The sequence below is a fragment of the Dermochelys coriacea genome, chromosome 23 (assembly GCF_009764565.3).
Source record: "Dermochelys coriacea isolate rDerCor1 chromosome 23, rDerCor1.pri.v4, whole genome shotgun sequence".
Classification (NCBI taxonomy): domain Eukaryota; kingdom Metazoa; phylum Chordata; order Testudines; family Dermochelyidae; genus Dermochelys; species Dermochelys coriacea.
Window position 1 is genome coordinate 12,974,779 of NC_050090.1, and position 19,021 is coordinate 12,993,799.

Below are 19,021 nucleotides of genomic sequence, written 5' to 3' on the forward strand. Positions count from 1 at the left end.
GCCCTCTGTTCCGTGCTTCCTTGTCCTGCGTCACGCACTGCGGAGTGGGGTCTAGGGGTTAGAGCGTGGGGCTGGGAGCCAGGACTCCTGGGTTCTCTCCCCAGCTCTGGGAGGGGAGTGAGGGCTAGTGGTTATAGGGGAAAGGCCCTGTGTCCCATACCTCTGCCCTGAGCCAGCCAGCCAGTCTCCTGGGGCCGATGGGAGCCGGCACCCTCTAGAGGGGAAAGGCCCCCTGTCCCATTCTCTGCCCCCATTCTGAGGTGGAGCATGCGGGCTGTGTTTTCAGGGATCCGGATGGGGGAAGGGAACATGGGGGCAGCATGTGCCCCTCCCCCAGCTGATTTGGAAAAAATTGACCCTTTATTGTGTGAGGGGTGCAGCAGTCCAGGTGGGGGTGGGGCAGCTGCCCCCAGCCTGTCCCTACTCCCCCCCCTCTTTTGGCTCTTCCTCCCTAGGCTCCATCCTCTCCTCTTCCTCCTGGTCACTTTCCTCCAGCAGCTTCGTCAGATAATCAGCCAACTCTGCATCCGACTTTGACTTCGGTTCCCCCGCCTCCTTCCCTGCCGCCCGGCTGCCCTTCAGCCTGCTGTGGGGAGTACAGAGAATGGGGGGCTGGGAGCCAGGACACCTGGGTTTTCTCCCCAGCTATGGGAAGAGAGTGGGGCCTAGTGGTTAGAGCTGGACACACACACACACCTGGGTTCTCTCTCCGGCTATGGGAGGGGAGTGGTTTGGGGTATCTAGTGACCCAAATGGGAAAGGCCCCATGTCCCATTCCCCACCCCCCTGAGCCAGCCAGTCCCTGCCCTGGGGCTGGATGGGAGCTGGTGCCTCCTAGAGGGGAAAGATCCCAGGTCCTTTGCTGGGCTCAGCCAGGACTGGGCTGTGTAGAAAGCTGGCTTGCTTCCAGCGCTGAGGCTAGAGGACCCAGGAGTCCGGGCGGAGCCTGAGCCCCCTCTGTGCTCATGGGACGCTCCAGCCACCCGACCACAGGGCTCCGGTTATCTCCCCCTCCCCTGCGGGACACGGAGCCCAGGGTGGTTCTGCTCCAGCTGCTACCTACCAGGTGACGCAGACGCAAAGGAACAGCCCGGCGGCCCCCACACAGATCCCCCCCAGGATCCCGGCGTTTCGGCGCTGGCGCGGCGCTGCCAAGGAAAGGGAGGGTTGGGGCAGCTCGGCATCCACCAGCCCCCGCCTCTGGGGTGGGGCTGCGGCTGGCTTTCGGGTAGGACACGCGGTAGCTGGTTTTTGGGGGACCGTTCGCCTGGCACTGAGAGGCGCCCTCTTGGGGGCTGGGTGTACAGAGCCCCAGGTGGGGATGCGGCCGGTTCTGGGGTGGGGCGTGGGGAAGGCGGCCGGCCGGCTCTGGGGGGGGGAGTGCAGGGCGGCCGGCTCTAGGGGGTGCTCACCATCGGTGGTGTGGTGGTAGCAGGTGCCGTTGGCGTGGCAGCATTTCCTCTGCAGACACTGGCTAGGGTAGAACCTCTCGGGGTTGCCGCCGCAGGGCTTCTGCAGGGAGGGGTGCTGAGCGCAGGCTGGGGGGGACACCCCTGTTAGTGCCAGCTGCCTCCCGCCCCCCCCCCACATCCTCCCAGGCCCCTTGTCCCTCTCCCTGGCCCGCTTTGAGGTCTAGGTCATTCTTCGTGTTCCCCCCAGGGGGCACCCTTGCCCTGCTCTAGCCCAGAGCAGGGGATGTGGGGTGGCCAGGGGAGGGGGGGCACAATGGGGGGATTCAGTAGGGCTGAGGAGTAGGGAAGGGAAGCAGATGGGAGTTGTGGGCAGTAAATGGGGGGATGGGCCTGAGGGGGCAGCATGGAGGGAGGGGATGAGGTGGGGGGGCAGGGCAGTTACTTACTCAGGGGTCTGAAGAAGCTGCCTATCCCTGTGGCACCTGTTCAGGGGAGGGGCAGAGTTGAGATTGGCCCCGATCCTTCCCGGATGCCTCGGTCCCCCCATCCCCTCTCACTCGTCCCTTCCCCACGCTCCCCTTTGGGGCTAGGGGCAGCCCTGCACAGGTTCCCCAGCTGCCTCCCCCCTTCCATCCTGCCCCCGAGGCTGGGAGCAGCAGGGACCAGTGCCTCATGCTGCCATCCCGGCCACCTGGGTCCCATCCTTAGGGGTCAGCCACCCCACTCACCAGCCCCCCCGACACTCAGCGCCAGCAGGAGGCAGAGCAGAGGCAGGGGCGGGCGGGGGCCAGAGCCTGTCTTCATCCCAAGCCCTTCGTGGGCGGGGCAGGGGCAGGGCGGGGGCAGCTCCCCTCCCGTGCCAGGAGTGCCCCCTGCAGGGAGCACACGGCGAAGACCCTCAGCGCCGGGCGGTCAGGCTGCGCGCACCAGGGGGCGCCAGGAGGCGGGGCAGGGTCAGGGGCCTGGACAGAGACCACGCCGGCGCCACCGTTCTGGAACCCGCCTCACAGAACCCAGGCGTTCTAGAGCCCCCAGGAGACCGGGGGCTGGGCGTGGGGGGCTGGGCTGGCAGGGGGCTGCGGCTCGGGAGTGAGGGGCACTGGCAAGGCTGGGGGGAAGCAGCTCACAGACCTGGGGCCAGAGGGCAGCTGCCGCCCCCTAGAGGGGAAAGGCCCCGTGTCTCATTCCCTGCCCCCCCTGAGCCAGCCAGTCCCCCCCCCCGCGTCAGGTGGGATGCTGGGGGCAGCGTCCGGCCTTCGTCCCTTTCTCAGCCTCGGCAACATTTGGGGCCATTAATTGCCCCCCCCCCCAATCTGGAGCTGCTGCTTCTCGGGTGATGAACTCACAGGATTTCTGGGAACCTACAAGTGCTGAACAGGATCCCGGCCACAGCCCCCCCCGGCGCCCCTCACTCCTGGCTCCCAGCCCCCCCGGCCCCGTTAGTGCCCCTCACTCATGACCCAGAACCTCCTGCCCCCCTGGCGCCCCCCCCAGCCCTCCTGGTGTCCCTCACTCCTGACCCAGAGCCTCCGGCACCCTCCAGCCCCCCCAGTGCCCCTCATTCCTGACCCGCAGCCTCCAGGCCCCCTGGAACCCCCCCAGCGCCCCTCACTCCCAGCCCCACCGGCGCACTCCAACCCTGCCAGTGCCCCTCACTCCTGACCCAGAGCCTCCAGCCCCCCTGGCATCCCCTCAGCTCTGCTGGCGCCCTCCAGCCTCGCCGGTGCCCCTCACTCCCCACCCGCAGCCCCCTGCTAACCCAGCCCTGGCCTCCCCACACCACTCACAGACCAGGATATTGTGGCCTCTTTCCAGGTGTTTACCTGGGGCCCTACACTAACAAACCAAAGGCGTGTCCCGGCTGTCGGTCTGTCCGTCCGTCCCTCCCCAGCACGGACGCTGCCGCCTCGCCCGCCCCCTCGCCCCACGAAACCAACCCTGAACCAGCCCCCCGTCCTCTTGCGCAGGCTGCGGCTCCAGGTTGCAGCCACCAGAGGGCGCCGCTTGCTCCTTTTTTCCGCAGCTGCTCCGTGGCCGAAGCAGAGTTGTTGTGACACGACACAACACAACACAACACCCACATTCTGCACCCCCAGGGGGCGAGAGCCGTCTCCTCTGCAATCCGCGATCCAGCCCGGCTCGCTTCTAATGGGGGGGTGGGGGAGACCGTAGACCCAACTCTGTTGTGTTGAGTTGTATTGTGTGCAGTTTGTAAAAGGTATTTTGGAAGGGGAGGGTCAGTGGGCAGGCAAAAGCCTGGCACAACACGAAGTTATGTTGTGTTGTGTTGTCTGGAGCCCTGCTAAAGTGCTGTGGGTGGGTAGGGTGCGTGTGGAGAACTCGGACCCCAAACCGAGTTGTGTTGTCTTGTGGTTTGTGTTGTGTTTGACTTGAAGTTGTCCCATGTGGTGCTGTGTGTCTGGTGAGTGGCCTCTTCACCAGGGTACCGTGGATTGTGTTGGTCCCATGTTGTGCTGTTGTTGTGTTAAGACGTCCTGTATCACCTTCTGTTGTATTGTGTGTGGTGCTTGCTGTGTTGTCTTGCATTGTGCATGATGTTGTGTTGTATTGAATTGTGTTTCATCTGCCTGTGGTCCTGCCCATGATGTTCTGTTGTACTGATTTGTGTTGCACCCTCTATTGTATTCTGTTGCATTGCAGTTACATCCATGTGTTGTTGTCTTGCTTTGTGTTACGTCTCTGTGTTCTGTTGCATCTGTATGTTGTCCTGCGTTGTGTTGCATTGTGTCGCTGCAGTGTGTTGTATGCCATTGTGCTGAGTTGTGTAACCTTTTATAACACTGGCTGTACTGTGTGTACTTGGCAGCATTGTTTTGTGTTCCACTGAGCTGTTGTGTTGTGTATTGTGTTCCCTTGTATCACACCATGTTACACTGTATTTCAGTGTGGCACATTTGGTTGTGTGACAGTATGTGGTCTTCTTCTACCCTGTGTTATGTGACATTGGATTGTGTTGTTTCCCCGTGGGCAGTGCTGTGTTGAGTTGCATTATGGTCTGTTGTTTCCCACTGGGTAGTTCTGTGCTGAGTTGTATTGTGCTGCATGCAGTGGTGTGTTGTGTTGCATTGTGCAGCGCTGTGTTCTGTTGCATTATGTTTCATTGCATGCAGCACTGTGTTGTGTTGTTTCTCACTGTGCAGTGCTGTATTGTGTTTCATGCAGCATTGTGTTGAATTGTGTTGCATGCAGCGCTGTGTTGTGTTGTTTCTCACTGTGCAGCACTGTATTATGTCGCATTGTGTTCCATGCAGCGTTGGGTTGCATTGTGTTGCATGCAGCACTGTGTTGTGTTGCATTGTGTGTCTGTAGCTCCGCCCAGCGGCCCCCCCCCCCACCGCTCCTCTCTGAACCTCAGAATGGTTCCAGCAGTGAAACGGTCGGGGGGGAGCCTTCCTGTGGGGGGGGGACACTGGCCCCAAGAGGCCAATGGAAGGTGCTATGGGAGATCCCCAACCCCAGGGGAAGCTGAGCCCCAGAAAGGGGGGACATAGTCCAGGGGGGTGACTCAGCCCCCGCCAGTCAGGAACACATGACCCTTATACCCCTATGGCCCAACAGCCCCCCCAGGGAGATCAGGGGCCACTTGGGGTCTCTGGGCTCATACGGATCCCAGGAGTCTGGGGGTGGGGGTTGGAGTGGGGTGGAAATCTGGGGGGCTTCAGTGGGGGAGGCACCCCCAGAGCTGATTCAATATCTGGGATCTCCCCAGTGTGTTTGGGGATGGGGGGCTGAGGATCCAAATGCCCCAGATCCTCCCTTGCTCCCCAGGCTCTGAGCTCATCTGGCGTCTTGCCCTCCCTGTGGTGGGGCAGCATGGGGCGGGCTGGGGGAGCCCAGGGCTTTGGGGTGGCCTCAGCGTCATGTCTCAGGCTGGCCACAAACCCGCCAGGGCAGGGCAGCCAGGGCCACCGAGGGGGGAGAGGCAGCCACAAAGCCCTGGCAGGGTCAGCTGGCGGGGGGGCGCTGGCTGGAGGGGAGGTGGCTCCTGGCTCCCTCAGCCCCACCTCTCCCAGCAAGAGGCACTGTGGGATGATGGGGGTGGGCGGGGGGAGTTGTCGGGTACAGTTCAGCCACGTTTCCACGGTGGGAAGATCCTGCAAGTCCAGGATGGGGCAGGACTCCTGGGTTCTCTCCCTGCCCTGGGGAGGGGAGTGGGGTCTAGGGGCTGGAGCACGGGGGACTGGAAGCCAGGACACCTGGGTTCTCTCCCCGAGTTGGGGAGGGGAGTGGGGTCTAGGGGCTGGAGCATGGGGGGCTGGGAGCCAGGACTCCTGGGTTCTCTCCCCGAGTTGGGGAGGGGAGTGGGGTCTAGGGGTTGGAGCATGGGGCGCTGGGAGCCAGGACTCCTGGGTTCTCTCCCCGAGTTGGGGAGGGGAGTGGGGTCTAGGGGCTGGAGCATGGGGGGCTGGGAGCCAGGACTCCTGGGTTCTCTCCCCGAGTTGGGGAGGGGAGTGGGGTCTAGGGGTTGGAGCATGGGGGGCTGGGAGCCAGGACTCCTGGGTTCTCTCCCTGGCTCTCTGCTCAGTTCCCCCACCTGCGTCCAATCTTTCCCAGCCAGCCGATCCCAGCGTGAAATGACCCAGCGCAGCCAGAACGACTCATCGGAGCCAGGAGGGCAGCGCCCGCCCTGCCCCTGCCCCTGCCCGCCAGCCGCTGCCGGCTTCCCCCGGCCTGTCTGGGATCCCCGGCCCCGCCTCTGCCGTGGGGGCTGAAGCCACGGGGGGCCTGGGGCTGCCAGGGGGGCCCGATCCCCAGCCCTGCCCCCGCTTGCTGCCTCGTGTGCCAGGCGCCCCCGCCCGGAGCAACCAACCGCCCCCTGGGCACCCCCCTCCCTGTACAGCCCCCACCCCATATAGCCCCCATCTCATCACCCCACCCCATACAGCCCCTGCCCCATCACCCCACCCCATATAGCCCCTGCCCCATCACCCCCCACTCCATACAGCCCCCAACACGTTCAGCCCCTTCCCCATCATTCCACCCCGTACAGACCCCACCCCATATAGTCCCCACCCCGTACAGCCCCCGCCCCATTACCCCACCCCGTACAGCCCCCTCTCATAGACCCCTGCCCCGCCAGCCATCCCCACACAACCCCCCCATCCATCGATCCATCCACACCCACCCTTCTCTCTCTCTCTCTCTCTCTCTCTCTCTCTCTCACTTTATGGCCTCCAATCGATCCTGCTGTCCTGCCCCCAGTCCCGAGGCAGGAGTTGAGGGGTCGGGGGGATCAGACGCGGCGCTGGGGGGTGTCACAGGGAGATAGGGTGCCCCAGGGCTGGGGGACCCCTCGCCATCTGGCTCAGCGGTCTTGTGATCAGGGTATTCCCTCCCCCTCTCCCCACTGCCCCCTTTTACCCACCACCGCACCCCAGCCCCGAATTTGCTTTGTCTGGGGGTGCTTCCCCCCCAGTTCTGGTCATTCCCCTCCCCCCCACCCTAGCGGGCTTGTGCTGGGCAGGGGTGGGGCCTAGCAGCTGGGATCTATGGGGTGCTGCTCAGTACGAGGTGATCCCAAAGCAATGGTGGTGTGGGGGGAGGTGGATCAAGCCCATCACCCCATCACCCAGAATCCTTTGCAGAAGCCCCTGCAAGGAAGGGTCTTGGCCACTTCTTGCAAAGGATTCTGGGAGGAGTCCTCCAGTAGAGAACAGTGACCTCTGACCCCCCAGTGACCCCCTGACTTTGGGCCTAGAGTGCATGACCCTTGACTTCCACATGGCCTTTAACCTATACCATGAACCCTGACCCCATAGTGTCCCCTGACCCCTCACTGTGACCCTGACCGCTGGGCCTATAGCAATAAGTGGATAGGCCCCATTGTCAACTCTGACCCCCATAGTGACCCCTTCAATCCCCATTGTGACCCTGAGCCTATAGTGCAGATGTGCGTGACCCCTGACCTCCCCATGACCCATGACCCCTGCCAGACAGATGCCAGGCGGAGGCAGCGTTTGCTGATGCAGTGGTTGAAAAAAGAGAAGCTGACTGAGCCCCCGTCTGTTTTGGGGATTCCCCCCCCGGGATCTGCCCTAGGGTTCTCCCCAACCCCTCTAATGCCCACAGTCCCCGGCGCTCACTGCCCGACAGCTCACCAGGCTCGCCAAAGGGAGGGGCTGGGGCACCATCTCCCTTGCACACATGTGGGGAAACTGAGGCACCCAGCAAGGAAGGGACCTGGACAAGGTCACCAACTGGAGCTGGGACAGAACCCAGGAGTCCTGAGGCCCAAGCCGGTGCTTGATCCACTCGGGCACAGGACCCATGTGACTGACACACAGGGCAGGGCCCAGCCCCTCCAGCAGGGGGCAGCAGGGACACACACACACACACACACACACAGAGCAGGGCCCAGCCCAGGGGTGGGTAAACTTTTTGGCCCGAGGGCGACATCGGGGAATAGAAATTGTATGGCGGGCCATGAATGCTCACAAAATTGGGGGTTGGGGTGCAGGAGGGGGTGAGGGGTCTGGTTGGGGGTGTGGGCTCTGGGGAGGGGCTGGGGATGAGGGGTTGGGGGTGCAGGAGGGTGCTCTGGGCTGGGACCGAGGGGTTTGGAGGGAGGGAGGGACAGGGCTAGGGCAGGGGGTTGGGTGTGGGGTTAGGCTGAAGGGTGCAGGCTCCGAGCAGCGCTTACCTCAAGCGGCTCCCGGAAGCAGCGACATGTCCCCCCTCCGGCTCCTATGCGGAGGTGCAGCCAGGCATCTCTGCGCACTGCCCTGTCCGCAGGTACCCCCCTGCAGCTCCCATTAGAGCACCGGAGGGGGCCACTGGAGAGCATAGGAGCCGGAGGGGGGCCGAGCCACGTTGTGCCCACCCCTGACCCAGCCCCTCCAGTAGGAGGCAGCAGACACACACACATAGAGCAGGGCCCAGCCCCTCCAGTAGGGGGCAGCAGACACACACACACACACACACACACACACACATAGAGCAGGGCCCAGCCCCTCCAGTAGGGGTCAGCAGGGATGGACGGACACACACACACACACACACAGAGCAGGGCCCAGCCCCTACAGTAGGAGACGGCAGGGACAGATGGACACACACACACACGCACACATACACACACGTGGTGTGTGTCCGTGCTCCCGGCTCCCAGGCTGCCGTGCTGCGTGTGTGTGTCAGTGTCTCCGTGTGGATCACTGCCCCCTCTGTCTGTGCGGACGCACTCCCCCCCCGCCCACCCCTCTCCGACTGCCCGTGCGCCCGGCCAGACCGCGGCCCGGGCCCGGTGCCAGCCCCACCGCACTGTGGCCACCTGGGCCTGCCGTGACACGGGACATTTGCGTCACAGGCTGGCCCCACGCAGGGGGACCCCGGCTTCCTGTGTACTCAGCGGGTGTGTGCGGGTGTGTGTGTGTGTGTGCGCGCAAGCGGGCGCAGACGGGCGGGGGGCGAGGATATGAGCCATGTGTTTGTCTAAGCCCCAGCGCGGCCTGCAGCTGTCCCAGGAATCTGTGTGTCAGGGCAGACCCGACTCCTTTGTTATTTGAGCTGGGGGGGGGCTTGGGGGGGATGGGCTAGCGGGGGCTGCGGGTCGGGAGTGAGGGACACCGGCAGGGCCGGGGGGAGCCCAGGGCCGGGCTAGCGGGGGGCTGGGGGATCGGGAGTGAGGGGCACCGGTAGAGCTGGGGGGATCCCAGGGCCAGGCTAGCAGCGGCTGGGGGTTGGGAGTGAGGGGCACCGGCAGAGCGGGGCGGGGGGATCCCAAGACTGGGCTAGCAAGGGCGGCAGGTGGGGAGTGAGGGGCACCGGCAGAGCAGCGGGGAGCCCAGGGCCGGGCTAGCAGGGGCTGGAGGTCGGGAGTGAGGGGCACCGGCAGAGCTGGGGGGAGCCCAGGACCGGGCTAGCAGGGGCTGGGGGTCGGGAGCGAGGGGCACCAGCAGAGCTGGGGGGAGCCCAGGGCCGGGCTAGCAGGGGCTGGAGGTCTGGAGTGAGGGTCACCGGCAGAGCTGGGGGGTGGCAGGGCCGGGCTAGCAGGGGCTGTGGGTCGGGAGTGAGGGGCACTAGCAGAGCAGGGGGTGCAGGGCCGGGCTAGCCGGGGCTGCAGGTCAGGAGCGAGGGGTTGGGTTGCCGGCCAAAGGCCCATCCGACTCATGCCTCTAAGCCAGACCCGGCTGGGCCAGTCGCCTGCACCTGCAGCCGCTTCCTGGTAATTGTCCCCCTGGGGGGTGGTGCAAGACTGGACCCCCCCCGCAAGCCGGCCTGGAACTCCTGCATTTCAACCCTTGCATCAGCGGAGCCAGACCGGCCCCCCCGCATCCTGGGCGAGGAGCAGCCTCCCCAAACCCAGCACAGCCCGGGGCTGGGTCCTAGCAGCCAGACCAGCCCCAAGCCGTGGGTGGGTGGGTAGGTGGGTGGCTGTCCCTGCCGCCCCCTGCTGAAGGGGCTGGGCCCTGCTCTCTGGGTGAGTGTGAAATCTCCGGCCCTGCACCGTGTGGGTGAGTCCTGGATTTGTGCGGCGGGAGGTGCCTGAGTCCAGGGGGCTTGTGTGCTGCCCGTGCAAGGTTCCCGTGCGGCAGGGGCGTTGGTGATGTCACGGGGGCAGGGCGGGGTGTACTGTAGTGATAATATTGCGTTGGTGCCTTGTACGGCATCACATTCGATTGCATTGTGGCCTATATTGTGTGATGGCCTTGCATTGTGTTCTCTTGCATTATTGCCCTGTGTGACGTTGTGTTGCATTGCGCGGCATTTTATTCAACTGCTTCTACCGCACGGAGTCCTACGGGATCCTGTTGTCCGGCCCTGCAGTATCTTCTGTCCCACTGTATTTCAGTGTCGTTGAGTGAGTTTTATAGACAACGGATTCTATTGTTCCTATTGTTCTAATGTTCCGTGACATTTGATTGTGTTGTTGTTGCTCGCATTATATTCTATTGCATTTCAGTGGTTCTCAAACATTTGTCCTGGTGACCCCTTTCACACAGCTAGCCTTTGAGTGCGACCCCCCGATACATTAAAACCCCTTTTTTATATGTAACACCATTATAAATGCTGGAGGCAAAGCGGGGTTTGGGGATGGGGGCTGACAGCTCGCGACCCCCCCATGTAATAACCTCGTGACCTCCTAAGGGGTCCTGACCCCCAGTTTGAGAACCCCTGCATTAGATTGTGCCAGGGCCTCCCAGAGGGGGGGCAAATGGGGCAATTTGCCCCAGGCCCTGGGCCCCGCAGGGGCCCCCAGGAGAGTTTTAGGGGCCCCCAGGAGAGTTTTCAGGGGTCCCCAGGAGAATTTTCTGCGGCACTTCGGCAGCGGGTCCTTCAGTGCCGCTGAACACACCTGGAGTGAAGGACCCGCCGTGACTTCTTCCGCTCTGGGTCTTCGGCAGCAATTCGGCGGCAGGGGTCCTTCCGCTCCGGGTCTTCAGCGAAGACCTGGAGCGGAAGGACCCCCGCAACCGAAGACCCCAGGCCCCCCAAATCCTCTGGGCGGCCCTGGATTGTGCTGCATTATCGCCTAGTGTGGCATTGCATTTCCTTGCATTCCTCTCTCTTCCGCGCTGATCTATTGCCTGATACGACCTGCGTCGCGTTGCGGTACATTCTGTTGCACTCTACTGCGATATATAGTTCATTGCGTTATTGCCTCATAGCACTTCATATTATCGGTCATTTTTCTCACACGTTTTATTGCGTGACTTTCTATTGCATTGCATGAGAAGTGGGTCGCATTATTTCCTGGTGCAGCATTGCATCGCCAACTCCATCCCAGTCTGGGCTCGTCCAGAATAGGACACCGCATTTGATCTTATGCACTGCGGCGCTATGTGAAATGGGTGTTGTTGCCTGGTATCGTGTTGTGTTATCGTATGGTTTCTCTCTCCCATTTGATTGCATCGGGTAATCTCGCCCCATCGGAGAGTGCACTATTGCCCTGTCTCAGGGCGTTTCGCATCCTACTCTTGCTGCGGTTGGCGGCCCTGAGCCGGGTGGCGTTGCCGAGCAGTGCCGGATATTCTGGGGCACCCAGTTCCCTTGTCTTGCCTTGCGTCTGGTTGCACTTCGTTGCGTTGGCATGATTCCGTTGTGAGCTTGGCTTGGTTTTCACTGCCTTGCACAATGACCCCAGCTGGGGCTACTCAGCCAACAAAGATTATTAAGAAACCCTTTGCAACATACGTGAATTTCCAGGGGGAAAAACCCTTCAGCTGGCACTGGGATATGCTGGGCTGCAGGGAGTGGGGCGGGGGCTCAGAGGTGGGCGCTGGGCCACAGGGATCGGGGCGGGGGGCTCAGTGGGGGGCGCTGTGCTGCAGGGAGCAGGGCGGGGGGTTCAGCAGGGGGCGCTGGGCCGCGGGGAGCGGGGTGGGGGGCTCAGCAGGGGGCGATGGGCCGTGGGGAGTGGGGCAGGGGCTCAGAGGGGGCACTGGGGAGTGGGGCAGAGGCTCAGCAGGGGGCGCTCGCCTGGGCCATCAGTCCCAGCCCCGATGCACCAGGGCGGTGCTGCGGGGGTTGTGACATAGGGGGAGTTTTCTGTACTATTTTGATGGCGCCAGTGCTTGCCTCAGTTTCCCTCTGCACTTTGCATGGCTCCCTGGTGGGTGCCGAAAGCTTGAACGCTGCTCCTGGAGCTGCCCAGGGGACATGACGGGGGTGGGGGGTCACCCTGCTGCTTGGGGGGAATGACTGGCTGTGACGGGGGGCAGGGTGACTCACACAGGCCCTGGAGGGGTCCAGGTGGGGCTGGGATCCCAGGGCAGGACAGCTGCAGAAAGCGCCCCACTGCAGGGAGGATTGTAAAGCCAGGAGGGTGAGAGCAGAGGGGGGCCCGGGTGAGGAGGAAAGAAGTGTTGGCCTAATGCCTTGGCGGAGAGGCACCCCGGAAAATCACCGCCCTGCCCCGCTGCTGGGGGGCGCCAACGGGGTGGAGAACCAACGGGGAGGGGGGCCTCAAAGCCCTAGGGGGCATGCCCAGGGAGCTTGGGGGCCAAGAGGGAGCTGTCGGGAAAGGCCGGGTCTCTGGGGGGCACCGGCACCAGGGGTCTTTATTCTCCGCAGCCTTGTCAGAGCGAGAGGAGCTCAAATCCGCTGGGCAGATAAACAGTGGGGGAGGGGGGAGACGAGCACCCTGAACTGATTGTGCTTGGAATAACCCTCCCCCCAATACCCTCCAACATCCCCTCCCTCACCCCCCCAACCTCACCCCCCCATGCCCACCCAGAAGCCTGTAATGCCACAGCATGCCTCAGTTTCCCTCTAGACTTCACCGGGGGAGGGGGCTGGGATGGCTAGAAAGCTGCTCTGGGGCAGAGCAGGAGACACGGGGTGGGGGCAGATGGTGCCCCCGGCAGTGTGGCTGGGGAGGGGAGGGAGCGAGAGCCCCAAGTCTGACACTGCCCCCCGGGAGCCCCTGACCCAAAGGCTCTGTCTGTACTTCTGTCCAGCAAGTTACTAATGGCACCGAGGTTGGACTGGGGGCGAAGTGCCACCCCCCAGCTATAGTCGGGCGTACGGGGCACCGGGAGAGCTGGGGGGAGCCCGGGGCTGAGCGAGCAGGGGGCTGCGGGTCGGGAGTGAGGGGCACCGGCAGAGCTGGGCAGGCTCCCTGCGAGGCATCAACCCCCCGCCCCCCAGCGTCATCCAACCCCCCCCAGCCCCGGCGCTGGTGGGGGGGGGCCGAGTCACTAAGGAAACAGCCGGTGCTGTGAAAACCAGGGGCCAGAGGGCAAAATACCAGAGCTGGGGTGGGGGGCAGTAAGCACAGAATACAACCCAACAACACACAACAACAGACACAGCCCTGCTACACTCACACAACAACCCAATAACACACACAGCCCTGCTACACTCACACAACAACACACAGCAACACCCTCAGCCTTGCTACACTCACACAACAAACACAGCCCTCCTACATTCACACAACAATCCAGTTACATACAAACAGAAAAACACAATAGGCACACAACATGCAACACGCACAACCTGCTACACTCACACAACAACCCAGCTACACACAGACAGCCACGCAACAACAGGCATGCAACACACAATAACACACACAACCCTGTTGCTACACTCACACAACAACCCAGCTGCACACCAGGCAAACAACATGGAACACACAACCCTGCTACAGTTACACAACAACCCAGGTATACACAGACACAACAACACAACAATAGGCACCTAACATGCAACAACACGCACCCAACACACACAGCCCTGCTACACTCACACAACAACCCAAACAGACACAACACAATAATAGGCATACAACACTCACCCAACACAATCCTGCAAGCAGCTACACACAGACACAACCAAAAACAACAGGCACGCAACACACAATACCACAAACCCAAAACACACAAAACCCAGCTACACTCACACAACAACCCAACTACACACAGACACAACAACACAATAGACACACAACCCAGCCTATGCACCCAAACCAGACACAGCCCAGCTACACACATCATAACTCACACCACATACAAATATACACAACACACATGCAACACAACAGAATGCACAACACATCTACACTCACACAATAATACACAACATACACACGCAAAACAAGATACACACAACACAACACACACAATGCAGCTCCACACACACACAGACACATACACAGCCCCAGGAGATGGACGCTTTTCTGGAAGATGCATTAGTGAAGCACCTGTTGGACTCACCAGGGGGGTGTGTAGGTGAAATGTAACAGCCTGTGCAAGACAGGAGGACAGACGAATCTAGCGGCCTCTGCTGGCCTACACACACACACACACAGAGCGGGGCCCAGTCCCTCCAGCCGGGGGTGGCAGGACACACACAGAGTGCAGGGCCCATCCCCTCCAGCAGAGGACAGCAGGGACACACACACACACACACACACACACACACACACACACACGGAGCGCAGGGCTCATCCGCTCCAGCAGATGGTTTCAGGACACACACACACACACACACACACGCCATCGAACAGGCTCCCTGGGAAGCCACCCTTCCTGTGTCAGCCCATCCCAAGCCACTTGGCTCAAGCTCCCTGGCGCAGACCGGCCTGAGGACAAGAGCTTGGTGGCCTCCGACAAGGTGACAGCTGCTGGGGCAGGACCCCAAGGCAGACTGAACCCCAGGGTGCAGCGGGCAAGGCCGTGCAGTGGGCAGTGTGTGTGCACCATGTCCTGTTAACACACTGCCCACTGCCTTGCTGTGAGCAGCCTGCAGAGCCATGCAGTGTGCCGGGGGGGGGGGGGCAGTGAGCAGCGTCTCCACGGGCCGTGTGCAGGCTGGGCTGTGTGTGCAGTGCACATACGCGGTGTGGCTAACTGGGCAGGGTCTATAGCCTGGCCGTGTGCAGGGACAGTGTGTGCGGCACAGCTATGCAGTGCAGAGAGCCATGCAATGTGCAGTGTGCAGAGCTGTGCAGGGTGTGGAGCCGTGCAGTGACAGTGGGCGAAGCCCTGCAGCATATCTTTGCGATTTGTAAAACCCTGAAGTGTGCAGTGTGTATAGCCCTGCAGTGTGCGGCATGTATAACCTTGCAGTGTATTTATGCAGTGTGTATAGCCCTGCAGCATATCTATTCAGAATGTATAGCTCTTCAGTGTGTGGTGTGTGTATAGCCTTGCAGTGTGTCTATGCAGTGTACAGAGCCTTGCAGTGTATCTATGCAGTGTGTAGCCCTGCAGTGTATCTATGTGGTGCACGGAGCCCGGCAGTGTGCATTATGTATAGCCCTGCAATGTAACAATGCAGTATGCAGAACTATGCAGTGCATCTGTGCAGTGTTTATAGCCATGTGCGGTGTGTATAGCTCCGCAGTGCATCTATGCCGTGTGTGCAGCCGTGCAGTGTACATCTTCACTGCACAGGGTGCACAACTGCTCAGTGAGCCCCCCGAGTCGTGCGTCAATGCCCCCAGTGCCCCAGTCTCCAGGCCCTGCCCGCTCCAGCCCTGCCTGCCCACCCTGGGGCAGCTGCAGACATGGGGTCGGCCCCGGAGCACTGGGGGGCAGGGGAACTGCCTGGTGCTGCAACACTCTCACCTTCCCCAGCCTGGTGTCAGGTGAGGCTGCGCAGGGCCTCGGGCGGGGAGCCAGGGCCCAGCCGCTTCCACCGTCACCTTGGAGCTAAATATTTACCCTTCCAACGGCTGTTTTCCTTGGCACCTGCAAGCCCCCCCACCCTACCCCCCCGCCCCACATTCCTTCCCCAGCTTTGTCTTTATTTGTCCACGCAGGCAGATCCCAGCCTGGCAGCCCCCCCGCCCCGCCCCGGTGCCTCCCAGCAACCTCGGTGCACAGGCGGACATGATCCCTGCCCCCCTGATTGCCCCCGCCCTGCAATACACAAGGGGACCTGATCCCTGCCCCCGCAACTGCCCCTGCCCTGGGATACACAGGAGCTCCCAATCCCCACCCACCCCAGCCCTGCCCTCACCCTGGGATACAGGGGGACCCGATCCCTGCCCCCCCAACTGCCCCCATCCTGCAATGCACAGGGGAACCCGATCCCTGCCCCCCTGACTGCCCCCGCCCTGCAATGCACAGGGGAACCCGATCCCTGCCCCCCGACTGCCCCTGCCCTGCAATACACAGAGGGCCCTGAATCCTGGCTCCCCAGCACTGCCCTGACCTGGGATACACAGGGGGACCCTGATCCCTGCCCCCCACCCTGCCCTGCCCCTATCCTAGGATACACAGGGGACCCCAATCCCTGCCTTCAGCCGATCCCTGGCCCCCTCCCCCAGGGATACACCGGGGGCCTCTGGTCCCCATCCCCTGTGACAGTGACCCGCAGCACCCCTCAGAGACCGGCCAGGGGGTTTCTCCACTGGCCCGTCCATGATGTCAGAGCCCCCTGGGGAGGGGCGGGGGGGGGACTGAACAGCTGATCCCAACATTCCGATTCCCTCTTCCCCTCCCCCCACCACACACCTGGCCTGGGGCTGAGACAGTCGGTCTGTCCTGAGTCACGCAGGGAAACCGTCTGTCTGTCTGCGTGTGGACGGGGCGGGAGGGACAGGCCTGGCTCCAGGCGGCACAACCACACCCAGCCTGCCCTGCCCCCCAACCGGGATCCATGTCCCCCGGCCTTCCCTCTGCCTGCCCTGCCCCCCATCCGGGATCCACGTCCCCCGGCCTTCAGCCCCCCAGCCCCATCCCCCCCAACCAGGATACATGTCCCCTGCCCTGCCCCCCCAGCCCGGTACCCCCCTTCCCTGCCCTGCCCCCCCAGCTGGGATCCACGTCTCCCGGCCTTCAGCCCCCCAGCCCTGTACCCCCCAGCCGGGATACACCTGCCCTGCCCCCCCCAGCCCCATACCCTACTTTCCTGTCCTGCCCCCCAGCCGGGATCCACGTCCCCCGGCCTTCCCCCCCACACCCCGTACCCCCCTTCCCTGCCCTGCCCCCCAGCCGGGATCCACGTCCCCCAGCCTTTCCCCCCGAGCCCTACCCCCCAGCCCTGTACCCCCCAGCCAGGATACACGTCCCCCAGCCTTCCCCCCTGAGCCCTGCCTCCCAGCCCCGTACCCCCCAGCCGGGATACATGTCCCCCGGCCTTCCCCACCCCCCAGCCCTACCCCCCAGCCGGGATACACGTCCCCTGCCCTGTCCCCCCAGCCCTACCCCCCCAGCTGGGATACACGTCCCCCGGCCGTTCCCCCCCCAGCCCCATACCCCCCTGCCCTGCCCCCCCAGCCCTGCCCCGTAGCCCCCAGCTGGGATACAGGTCCCCTGCCCTGCCCCCCACCCAGCCCTGTACCTACCATCCAGGACACATGACCCCTGCCCTGCCCCCCATCCAGTCCTGTACCCCCCAGCCAGGATACACATTCCCCTGCCCTGCACCCCCAGCCCTCCCCCGCGTGTTAACACATCCCATGCCCTGCCCCCCCAGCCCCATACCCCCAAGGTGGGATACACATCCCAGACCTGAACCCCCCCTGCCCTGGCCCCCAGGGTATGGAGTGGGGGTGCTGGCTGTGGGGTGAGGGGGGCACCGTGGGGCATGGGGAGGGGGCGCTGGCTGGGAGGCCGGAGGGGGGGAGCAGGGGCTGGGGGGGGGATACTGGTGGGGGGAGGGGATGTTATTCCACCGTAGTCTGTGGTGGTTGCAGGCCCAGCTCCGGTTTCCATTACAATGAGGTGCTGACGTGAGTCGCGGCCCCCAGCCCGCCCCCACCGCAGCCCCCCCTTTGACCTTCCTGTCTTGGACGCGGGTCAGGATTTCCAAGTGTTTGTTTTGCAAACCGGTGGGGGGCGGGGGGGGAGGGGGACAGGAACTGACCGGACGGGGCTGTCCCTGAAAATAACAGAATTTCATCACCCTGGCAGGGAACCAGCTGAGAAAATTTCCCCCCCTCGCCATGATCAGCCCCTGGGCCCATCTACCCTGGTATCCTGCCTCCTCCCATCCCCCCGCATGATCAGCCCCAGGGCCCATCTACCCCGGTATCCCCCATCCTCCCGTCTGCCCCATGATCAGCCCCCGGGCCCATCTACCCCGGTATCCCCCATCCTCCCATCCCCCCCCCGTGATCAGCCCCTTGGCCCATCTACCCCGGTATCCTGCCTCCTCCCATCCCCCCATGACCATCTCCTGGGCCCATCTACCCCAGTATCTCCTGTCCTCCCATCCCCCACATTATCAGCCCCCAGGCCCATCTACCCCGGTATCCCCCATCCTCCCATTCCCATCTCTCCCCCCCCTCGTAATCAGCCCCCGGGCCCATCTACCCCGGTATCCCCCATCCTCCCATTCCCATCTCCTCCCCCGCCCCGTGATCAGCCCCCAGGCCCATCTACCCTGGTATCCCCCTCCTCCCATCTGCCCCGTGATCAGCCCTCGGGCCCATCTATCCTGGTATTCTGGCTCCTCCCATACCGGCCCCATGATCAGCCCCTTGGCCCATCTACCCCGGTATCCCGCCTCCTCCCATCCGCGCTGTGATCAGCCCCTGGGCCCATCAACTCCGGTCGTTTAGCCCTTGGCTCCATACCAGAGAAGAATATTTCCCCTTCATGCTGTTAACGTTCCCAGGTTAATAGAGAGAATAAAAACAAGTAATCAGGAGAGATTTTCACTCCTGAGATATTAAATGTCCATGTGAAGTGCATCACGATACAAGCACCTAGCCCCAAGTGAGCGTGGGACCCCATCTTGCCAGACACACTGATGTGGGGGTGGGGGGTTGGGAGCCAGGACTCCTGGGTTTGCTCTGCCTCTGATTTGCTGTGTGACCTTAGTCCATCACTCTCCCTACTCTGTGCCTCAGTTTCCCTGTCTTCGGTAAAACAGGTTTCTCTAAATCTCTCCCCAGCTCTTAGCGCAGTGGTCCCCAGACTCTTCAGGGTCACATCCCCACCCTTACCCTTATCCGAGTTCCCCGCCAACCCCTGCAGCCCAGCCTGGGAGTGGGACTGCCGCTCTATGGGGGAGGGACGCAGGCAGGGTAAGGGGACTGAGGGCGGGGGCAGGGCTGGGCGGCACTCCCTCCCCATCCCCGATGGGGGCTGGCCTGGGCCCCAGCTGTGCCCCCCCGAACACTCCTTTGCACCCCGCCCCCCCCGCCTCACGGTTTGGGGAACCTTGTCCGAGAGCTGAGGCGGCGTTGACAGGGC

The 19,021-nt window shown here is 62.9% G+C and overlaps 1 long non-coding RNA gene across 2 annotated transcripts; it reads right to left on the reverse strand.

The window, feature by feature from the left end:
* Window position 1: 1 nt before the first annotated feature.
* On the reverse strand, window positions 2-16,412 carry LOC122457252. Of its 2 annotated transcripts, none has more exons than XR_006276728.1 (5): window positions 16,334-16,412; window positions 1,859-1,894; window positions 1,413-1,538; window positions 1,064-1,148; window positions 2-586 (listed from the first exon to the last, which is right to left on the reverse strand). It is a non-coding gene; the product is annotated as an uncharacterized LOC122457252 (long non-coding RNA). The 2 variants fall into 2 exon arrangements; XR_006276727.1 differs by lacking the exon at window positions 16,334-16,412 and adding an exon at window positions 3,236-3,348.
* Between the last annotated feature and the right edge of the window lie 2,609 nt (window positions 16,413-19,021).